The sequence below is a fragment of the Notechis scutatus genome, chromosome 3 (genome assembly GCF_049901735.1).
Source record: "Notechis scutatus isolate UNSWTSFEM ecotype Mainland chromosome 3, rNotScu1.2, whole genome shotgun sequence".
In the NCBI taxonomy this organism is placed as follows: domain Eukaryota; kingdom Metazoa; phylum Chordata; class Lepidosauria; order Squamata; family Elapidae; genus Notechis; species Notechis scutatus.
In genome coordinates, this window is record NC_142011.1 from 53191903 (window position 1) to 53200009 (window position 8107).

At 37.0% G+C, this 8107-nt stretch overlaps 1 long non-coding RNA gene across 1 annotated transcript; it reads right to left on the bottom strand.

Annotated features, from left to right (window-relative positions):
- Window positions 1-264: 264 nt before the first annotated feature.
- On the bottom strand, window positions 265-6912 carry LOC148131186 (uncharacterized). The gene is made up of 4 exons (XR_015748544.1): window positions 6716-6912; window positions 3817-3918; window positions 1128-1274; window positions 265-1027 (listed from the first exon to the last, which is right to left on the bottom strand). It is a non-coding gene; the product is annotated as an uncharacterized LOC148131186 (long non-coding RNA).
- Between the last annotated feature and the right edge of the window lie 1195 nt (window positions 6913-8107).

Below are 8107 nucleotides of genomic sequence, written 5' to 3' on the forward strand. Positions count from 1 at the left end.
CTTTCTGTGAGGAGGCCTTTGAGGACACAATTACATGATCGTGCAGAGTTCATCTCATCCAACCTTTTCTTCAATGCATGCCTTGCTCATTCAGAGTGAGCAATTTACCAGTTCACACATCCTCTGGGAACTGGGAAAAAACATCCTCTGCCCCCACACACATAATGTTGTAATTCTTGTTCTCCCTTGAACAAGAAAGGGAAATCCTTCCCTGAGAGATATACATGCACCCTAGCAGTTGAATTTATTTACTTACTTACTTACTTACTTACTTACTTACTTACTTACTTACTTATTTATTTAGTCAAGCTAATAATAAGATTACAGGTATAAGTATAGACATAGTTATGAGTACATGAAATGGATACATATAAGAAAAATAAAAGAAACAATAGGACAGGGACAGAAGGCACATTGGTACGCTTATGCACGCGCCCTACAGACCCTTTAGGAAAGGGGTGAAGTCAATAGTAGACAGTCTAAGGTTAAAGTTTTGGGGGTTTGGGGAAGAAATCACAGAGTCAGGTAGAGTATTCCAGACATTGACCACTCTGTTGCTGAAGTCGTATTTCCTGCAATCAAGTTTGGTGCGATTAACCTTGAGTTTGTATCTATTGTGTGCTCTTGTATTGTTATGGTAGAAGTTGAGGTATTCATTGACAGGTAGGATATTGCAATATACAGTATAATTTTATATACTATACTTAGATCAGACTGAAGGCAGCGTAGTTCTAGGTTTTCTAGGTCTAGAATTTCGAGTCTGGTGGCATAAGGTATTCTGCTAGGAGTAGAGGAGTGGAGAACTCTTCTCGTGAAATATTTCTGGACTTTCTCAATGGTATTACTATCAGATACGTAATGCGGGTTCCAGACTGATGAGCTGTATTTAAATAGCAAATGTTTTGTATGCCCTAGTTAATAGTGTGATATTACCAGAGAAAAAGCTACGTAGGATTAGTGCAAATAAGCCAGAAATATTATTGAATTTGAGTCCAGGATGGTGTGACAGTTGGACTAGGAACCGTATCTGTACTGGAGGAGAAGAAGGAAGTTAGTTTTAATATTTTCCATTTCTTTATAATTATCAGATAAAATTAGCAGTTTACTTGTTGCTTTGTTGTTCTCACCTGCTTGAATGTGCGTGCACGCGCGCACACACACACACTAGACACACGTCCCTCTTTCAATCTTTTCTTCTTCTTGCAGTCTTCCTTGCCCCACTAGCCACTCTCAGCTTCCTGTCCCTCCTCCATGTTCTTGCTTTTAATTCTCCACTAGCCAGTTTAAAATGGAAAGCAGGAGAGGAGAGGAGAGGAGAGGAAAGGAGAGAAGAGAAGAAAAGAGAAAAGGAGAGAAAAGAAGAGAAGAGAAGCTCTACTTATTTTTTTTTTTTTAAAGCAAGAAAAAGGAAGTTCAATATCATCAGGCCAGCACTGCTCTATGGAGGGCAGTGACCAATAACTGGAGGAAAATGGGCATGCTCACCACACACACTAGTCAATGGAAGTGTTGACTCTACCAATGAAATGAAGTACAGCACTGCATATGGTGCCAGAGGCTGGACTTTTGATATTCTGCAGGGGGGAAATAGGCAGTATTTGCCTTTATGTCAGACTCGGGGCAGGAGAAGGATAGCATAGTACATTCATATCTTCCAGAATCCATAAGTGGGCCATCCTTGAGCCAAGGATGTGTGAGTGAACTTACTGGTGGTAATTCACATTTAGGAAACAAATGTTGATTTACTTATTAAATAAATGTACTAGAACATTAGTTAATCAAGATAAAAAGTAAGCATCCAAAATTGTAAAGAAAAACAGCAACAGCATTCCTGTAATGATCAGAAAAAATGAAATTTGGAATTTTGCCTACTTCAATACAAACAAAAAATATTAAGGAATTGCCAAAATATATAAATGATGTTAACAATGTACCATACAATGTGTATATAGTAAATAAATTAGGAGCTGTGGTGGCGCAGTGGTTAGAATGCAGTATTACATGCTAATTCTACTGACTATCAGAAGTTCAATCCTGACCAGCTGCCTCTCTCCAGTTGTTTCTGCTTGCCAAGCGTGTTCAGACTGAGCAAATGCTCTTCAGACCCCTTCAATTAATTTTATCATTAAAAAAAAATCCCTTCTTGTCCCTATGGGTAGTATGTGACTTCCTCAACCTCTGTTAAAGGCCTAGAAATTTGGAAACTGATTAATTCTTGATGAATACAGAGGCAATTGGAGATACAACCTTGAAACCGAGAGCATTACTGGATCTATCTATCTATCTATCTATCTATCTATCTATCTATCTATCTATCTATCTATCTATCTATCTATCTATCTATCTATCTATCTATCTATCTATCTGTCTGTCTGTCTGTCTGTCTGTCAACTTCTTCCTCCTTTTTCATCTATTAGACTTAAAATATGTGTACATACAAATGTATCCTGAGTAGCTCCCCTTTTGTTTTTGTTTCTATTTTGTTTTTGTTTTTAACTCTTAATAATTTTGCTTTTTGTATTCTTTCTTCAATAGATGCATATGCGATCTTAAGCAGAAATACAAACATTTTAAACGTTCATATTTTAAATATCTATTCTGAATAATTAAGACAAAAACAATTTCAGAGGAAATTGACAAACAATATGCATATAAATATCTTTCATTTTAAGTTTTTTGCTATGTTAACTTTCTAGCCAAAGCAATGACCTATTTTAAAATGCCACTGATCCAATGAATCATGGAACAGTATCTGATTTCAGCCAAGCTACTTTGCTGTTGCTCAGCTTCTGCTGTTTGGATTTCTTTGTTCCTAATCTCCTAGACTGAATCCTTCTTGGAATATCACCTGGTATTATTAGCTTAATTTCTCTTAGATTTTCTGACCTTTGTAATGTTGCTTGACCTAAATTGCTGTTGGTCATCTTGAACTACAGTGGAACAAGCACATACAGCTATCTAAGTCAGAAGTGATGCTCATATAAAGTCAGGTGCAAAACAAACAAACAAAAAAACTCCAAGAAGGTAATTGCTTAACTTTTTAAACTAAATTCCTATTCTATGGAGAAAAATTGAAAACCATTAAAAATAGAACATCTACAGGTATCTGTTCCCTTTGAAACTCAGCTATTACTATTTTTTCTGCCTCATTTACTATATTGTTTTCAAATGTTAAAAGTATTAAAAAAAACCTCACTTTTTTCTTTGATTTTAGTTGTTTTAAATCTTACAGGATGTTTTAGGTACTCTGTTAGTTGAGATAGCAAAGCTATTGTAGGTTTCTGTCTGTCTACTTTGCATATCTTTATTCTTACAAGCTGACAATAAGACTGACCTGGTTTCTTCTGTCACCTTGTTGTGTTCATGTCTCACCTAGCCACACCCTCTCTTTCACTCACTCATTGCAGCTTTGATGCCACTTCTGTTTGTACAAGAATCTCAAAGCTTCTAATTTCAAAACTCTTGCTAAATTTTCCACAAGGGCAAAAAACGGCTATCAACTGCTTTTGCATTCAGATGGCATATTAAAATCATATAAAACATGTTGACAATTCATATACTGTAGTAAGCCATGTAGTTAACCCTAAACTATGGTTTAAAAATTATAAGCCAGATTTCCACATTTGGATTTCCAAAACTATGGTTTACAAAGTCGAAGGGATGGGTTCATACCTTGTATACCTAAACTCAAATCAACCATAACTTGGTTTGAGTTTAGTATGCTGTATGAAATCAAGCAATGTTGGGTTCTCAGAAGAAAAGACAGGTATAATGCTTCTATTTGCATGATCATAAAAGAGCAAAGATGGTGCAGACCTTAGAATGCAGTATTGCAGGCTGACTCTGCTCACTTCCAGGAGTTCGATCCTGACCGGCTCAGGGTTGACTCAGCCTTCCATCCATAAAAGGAAGGAGGAACTAAATTGTTGGGGACAATATGTTAACTCTGTAAACCACTTAGAGAGGGCTGTAAAGCACTATGAAGCAGTATATGTAAGTATAAGTGCTATAAGTATATATAAACTATTGCTAATGCAGATGCAGTATTGCAGGTGACCAACAAGCAAAATAAAGATTTATTTTCAGTCAATCTGACTGGTGAATCTCCCTCCACCCACTTAGGATTGTAAGGGTTTTTCAGCCAGATGGTGTTCCCCCTCCTGAACATATCAAATGTACAAGTGTTTCTCATTTGTTCTGTATTGTTGAGATCTTTTCCTTGAACCCAAGAGTACTGTTACTGAGATGGTGAAAGCAGCTTTTCCTAACCTGACAATCTGCAACTCCTTGCAGTTCCACCATCATGCCTTGTCTGGGAGTTGCATTCCTGGCACACCTGGAAAATGCAAGTTGGAAAAAGCTAAGAATTCAAAGCTCAGTAATGTGTAAGTCAGTCCTTTCTCAAACAATTGTGCAACAATTCTGTATGTTTTTGTATTTTTTTTTCAGCTTTAACATTGTATAAGGCAAGAAAAAACACGAATATAAAGTAACCCAGAACAACATGTCTCAACATTCATTCATCAATTACATATATCCAGAAAATATATGTTACCATTAAGCATAATTTATGTCATCATTCCAGATTTAATGAAAATGCAATTCATCCCCCTGAGAAATGTTATACGTATTTTACCAGCAATGTGTAAGACAGTAGTTGATCATACTTTAACACATTTATTCAGTGCCAGGCTATCCAAAAATTTTCATTTTTGAGCAATTATTAATTTTGCAGCCAATAAGCTCCTTTTTGTTTAGAGTTATCTCACTAAAAATGTGTAATAATCTGGATCACATTCTGCTTCCTGTTTAATTCTAATTTCTTTGAATATTGTCTTCCAATAAGGTAGCACTTTGTACAAGTCCGGTCCATATGAAAAAAAAAATCCTTTGATTTCTACCTCTCCAACATTTTGATGAATAATTATGAGATATTTAAGCTAGTCTAGTTGTCACTAAATGACAGTGAGTGGTGTAATATCTTTGATTACATCTCCTATATGGAAGCTGAGAGAAAGCTACCTGGTTTACAAAGTGTTTGCCATTTTGGCTAGGTTAGAAACTAGGAGACCATGAGCCTCGGTCATGAAAGCCACTATGAGATTTTGGGCCACTTACTCCCTGTCAGTCCAAGCTTCTCACAGGGTGGCTGTTATGGGGAAAATAAGAGGAGGAATGAGTAGATTTGTTCACTCCCTTGAGTTATTTTTTTATTTATTAAAAACAATAAAGGTGGATTAAAAATATCTAATAAAATAAAAAAATAAATTCCACCTTTTCCACTTGTTTTCCTAAATCTGCATTTACACAATATCTAATTATATATTATTTTGATCACTGTTAGGTGTTAAAATGAAATTTCCATTAAAAGATCAAATGGTTTGGGAAACAAAAAGTAGTCTATTTCTTTGGGAGGAAAATAATAATTCTAAATGAGCATCACTCCTCGTTAGCATACATTTCTCACTTTGACATTCCCACATAGAGTCTTTTTTATTTATTTGTAGTTTAAAAGAGTGCAATTTTGGAATGATGTCATTATTAAGTCTTTTCCGTTTTTGCTTTCTTTTATATTTTTATTTATTCTACAGTATTTCTATTTTATTTTGTTTTAGTGTATTTTTATTCCATTTCTCCCTTTCTTTGATCTTTAAGTCTTAGTTTTTAGTTTTATAAGACTGCTACACTGTCTTGTTTATATTTGGTCATTATTATTTAATATTTTTATTTATTTTTCTGGTTATGACCATCATTAAATAAATTTGATTTAACCTTGGGGGATAGGGCTGTGTGAATACTCGTTATACATTACATATTCTGGAAGTTAATTCTATGTTATGTGGCAAATACATTCTTTTGCCCTGAATATGTTGTCCATCAGTGTCATTCAAGGACTACAAATTACAGATCTGTGAGCAGATTTTTTTAAAAAAGAAAACATCATCAATGCTCTATTTGCTCCACATATTGTTTTATTTCATATATTTTATTGGCACTGCTTTGTTACATTTGTTCTGTAGAGAATATCAACTGATCGAAATGATGGGACTTCTAAAGGTATATATTAGCCTTCTCTAATATAACTTTTCCAATGATTTTAGAATTTAATTATATATTAACAGTGGTTTTTGTCTACAATAGCACAAAAATGAAATAGATAAATGATCAAATGCAGTAATGGTCATGCTCATCTGAAGGAAGGGCACACAAGATTGTATACATTGGGGGAGAGGTGAGAGGAGAAAAGGAGATGCAGGAAGAAACAAAAAGGAGAATTTATGGCAATTGAAGGGGATTATATAAGAAGATCAAGTCATGGGGAGAATGCATATTAGAACAAAACCTCAGGAATTTCTTTTCATGTTTAGATACAGCTATTTCTATGTGGCATTAGTATCAGAGATTCACTCAAGTATGTTCCAGATATTTATAAAACCTGGGGTTTAGCCTGACTTTTAAGAGATTAAGTAAGAATTTTTGTGGGATGCTTGTTATAAAAATCTGGTGTGATGTAGAATCAACTTCTTTTCTTTTCGGTACTGTACTTGATTTCCCTTCTACGTTTAAAAACAAAAAACCTCTGGCAGATCAGAAGTCGTGGAAAACGGCAAGAGCGCGAGAGGCAATTTTTTTTTTTTTTTTTGGTGTTGTCGGATCCGTTTCCTCCAGCCCACCCTTGGAGGAAGGGTGGAAGAAAAGATTTCAAATGTCTCACCGACTTCCTCTATTGTTGACTGTGGCTTTGCTTGAGTGCAATTAAGTGGTTTCGAACAAAATGTAAGCTGAGCGACGAAGATCTATAGGTGGCGCTGCAGCAGGAGGCTCAGCGCGACGGCTTGGAAGGCTCTGGAACGAAACAGGAAACGAGTACGGGCCGCTCCTTAGACGGTGACGTCAGCTTCAGAGTGCGGAGCTGAGATTTGGGAGCAGACTGAGCGGAGAGAACGCCTTCTTCTCTGGAGCTCAGTGCCTCCTAGTTTGTCCTGTTTCTTCTCCAGCGAAAACTGGCGGGGTTTTCTTTTCTTTTCTTTTTTAACCTTCACCTCTTTCTCACATATCTTGGATCGGAGACATAAGAAAATGGCCACCCGTCCAACCTGTTCCAGACAGGTTAATCTACCTGTCCAGGTGGGCACCAGAGTCCTGCCTGAATCAACTTTCTCCAGAGACACAAATCTCCGCAGTCTAAATCTGCTCGCTTTAGAAATACTACCCGTAGCAATACAAGCTTTTACTGCGTCGAACAAGAACGCTCATTTTAGTCCGCCTTTCCACCGATATCCTAGGCATATTTATAATGAAGCAAACGCGGCGGAATTCATTTCATGGGACTGCGGGCTGTCAAAGGGAACTTCATACCGTCTTTTGGCGAAACAGGCTTTTCGCCTGCCTAACTACAAATCTGAGTCGTGTTTTTTGATTCGCTTTGCTGCTTCCCAATCCCATGCTTTTGGTTTGGTTTATTATCACTGCTAACATTTTACTGGATAGAAGGGTTTCGGGATACTGGAAAGTTTGCACAATCTTTTGAGCAAACTAGGTAATAAAGACATTACCCGACTATAGATTTGGGCTTTTTTCCCCCCCGTGGCCCTCCCCAACTACAATAGGTTTTTAATAAATAAATAAATAAATAAATAAATAAATCTCAACCTGTGGAGTGAGTTAGCAACCGGTTTGAGGGTTTTGTAGTGATTAATCAATTGAGGTTTTGTAGTGATTAATCAGGATTTGAAGTGAGTCTTCCCGAATAGATTTTGCCCCAGAATATATGCTTTAAAACAAAAACAAAAGATACAAAGCGCGTTGTTTTATGTACAGCGCCTTTGTAGGCTTGCTATCCCCTCGAAGAAGATGGATGAAATTCTGGCTCCATCAAACTTTTCATGTACTCCACCGTAGCTTTCCCTCCTGCAAGCAGTTCTCTACCATCACCACCACCCTTTGCCCTCTTCCTCTTCACTAGAAGTTAGTTTGTTAACGACCCAGCCTTTCCAGTAAATCCATCCAGTATCCTCCCAGCCCCCTTTCCGTCCTGCCTGAGGCTGAAACAACCCCCGCTCGCCCCCGTCTCCAAGCGAGACTCCTCCACCGAAGGAGGAGGAGG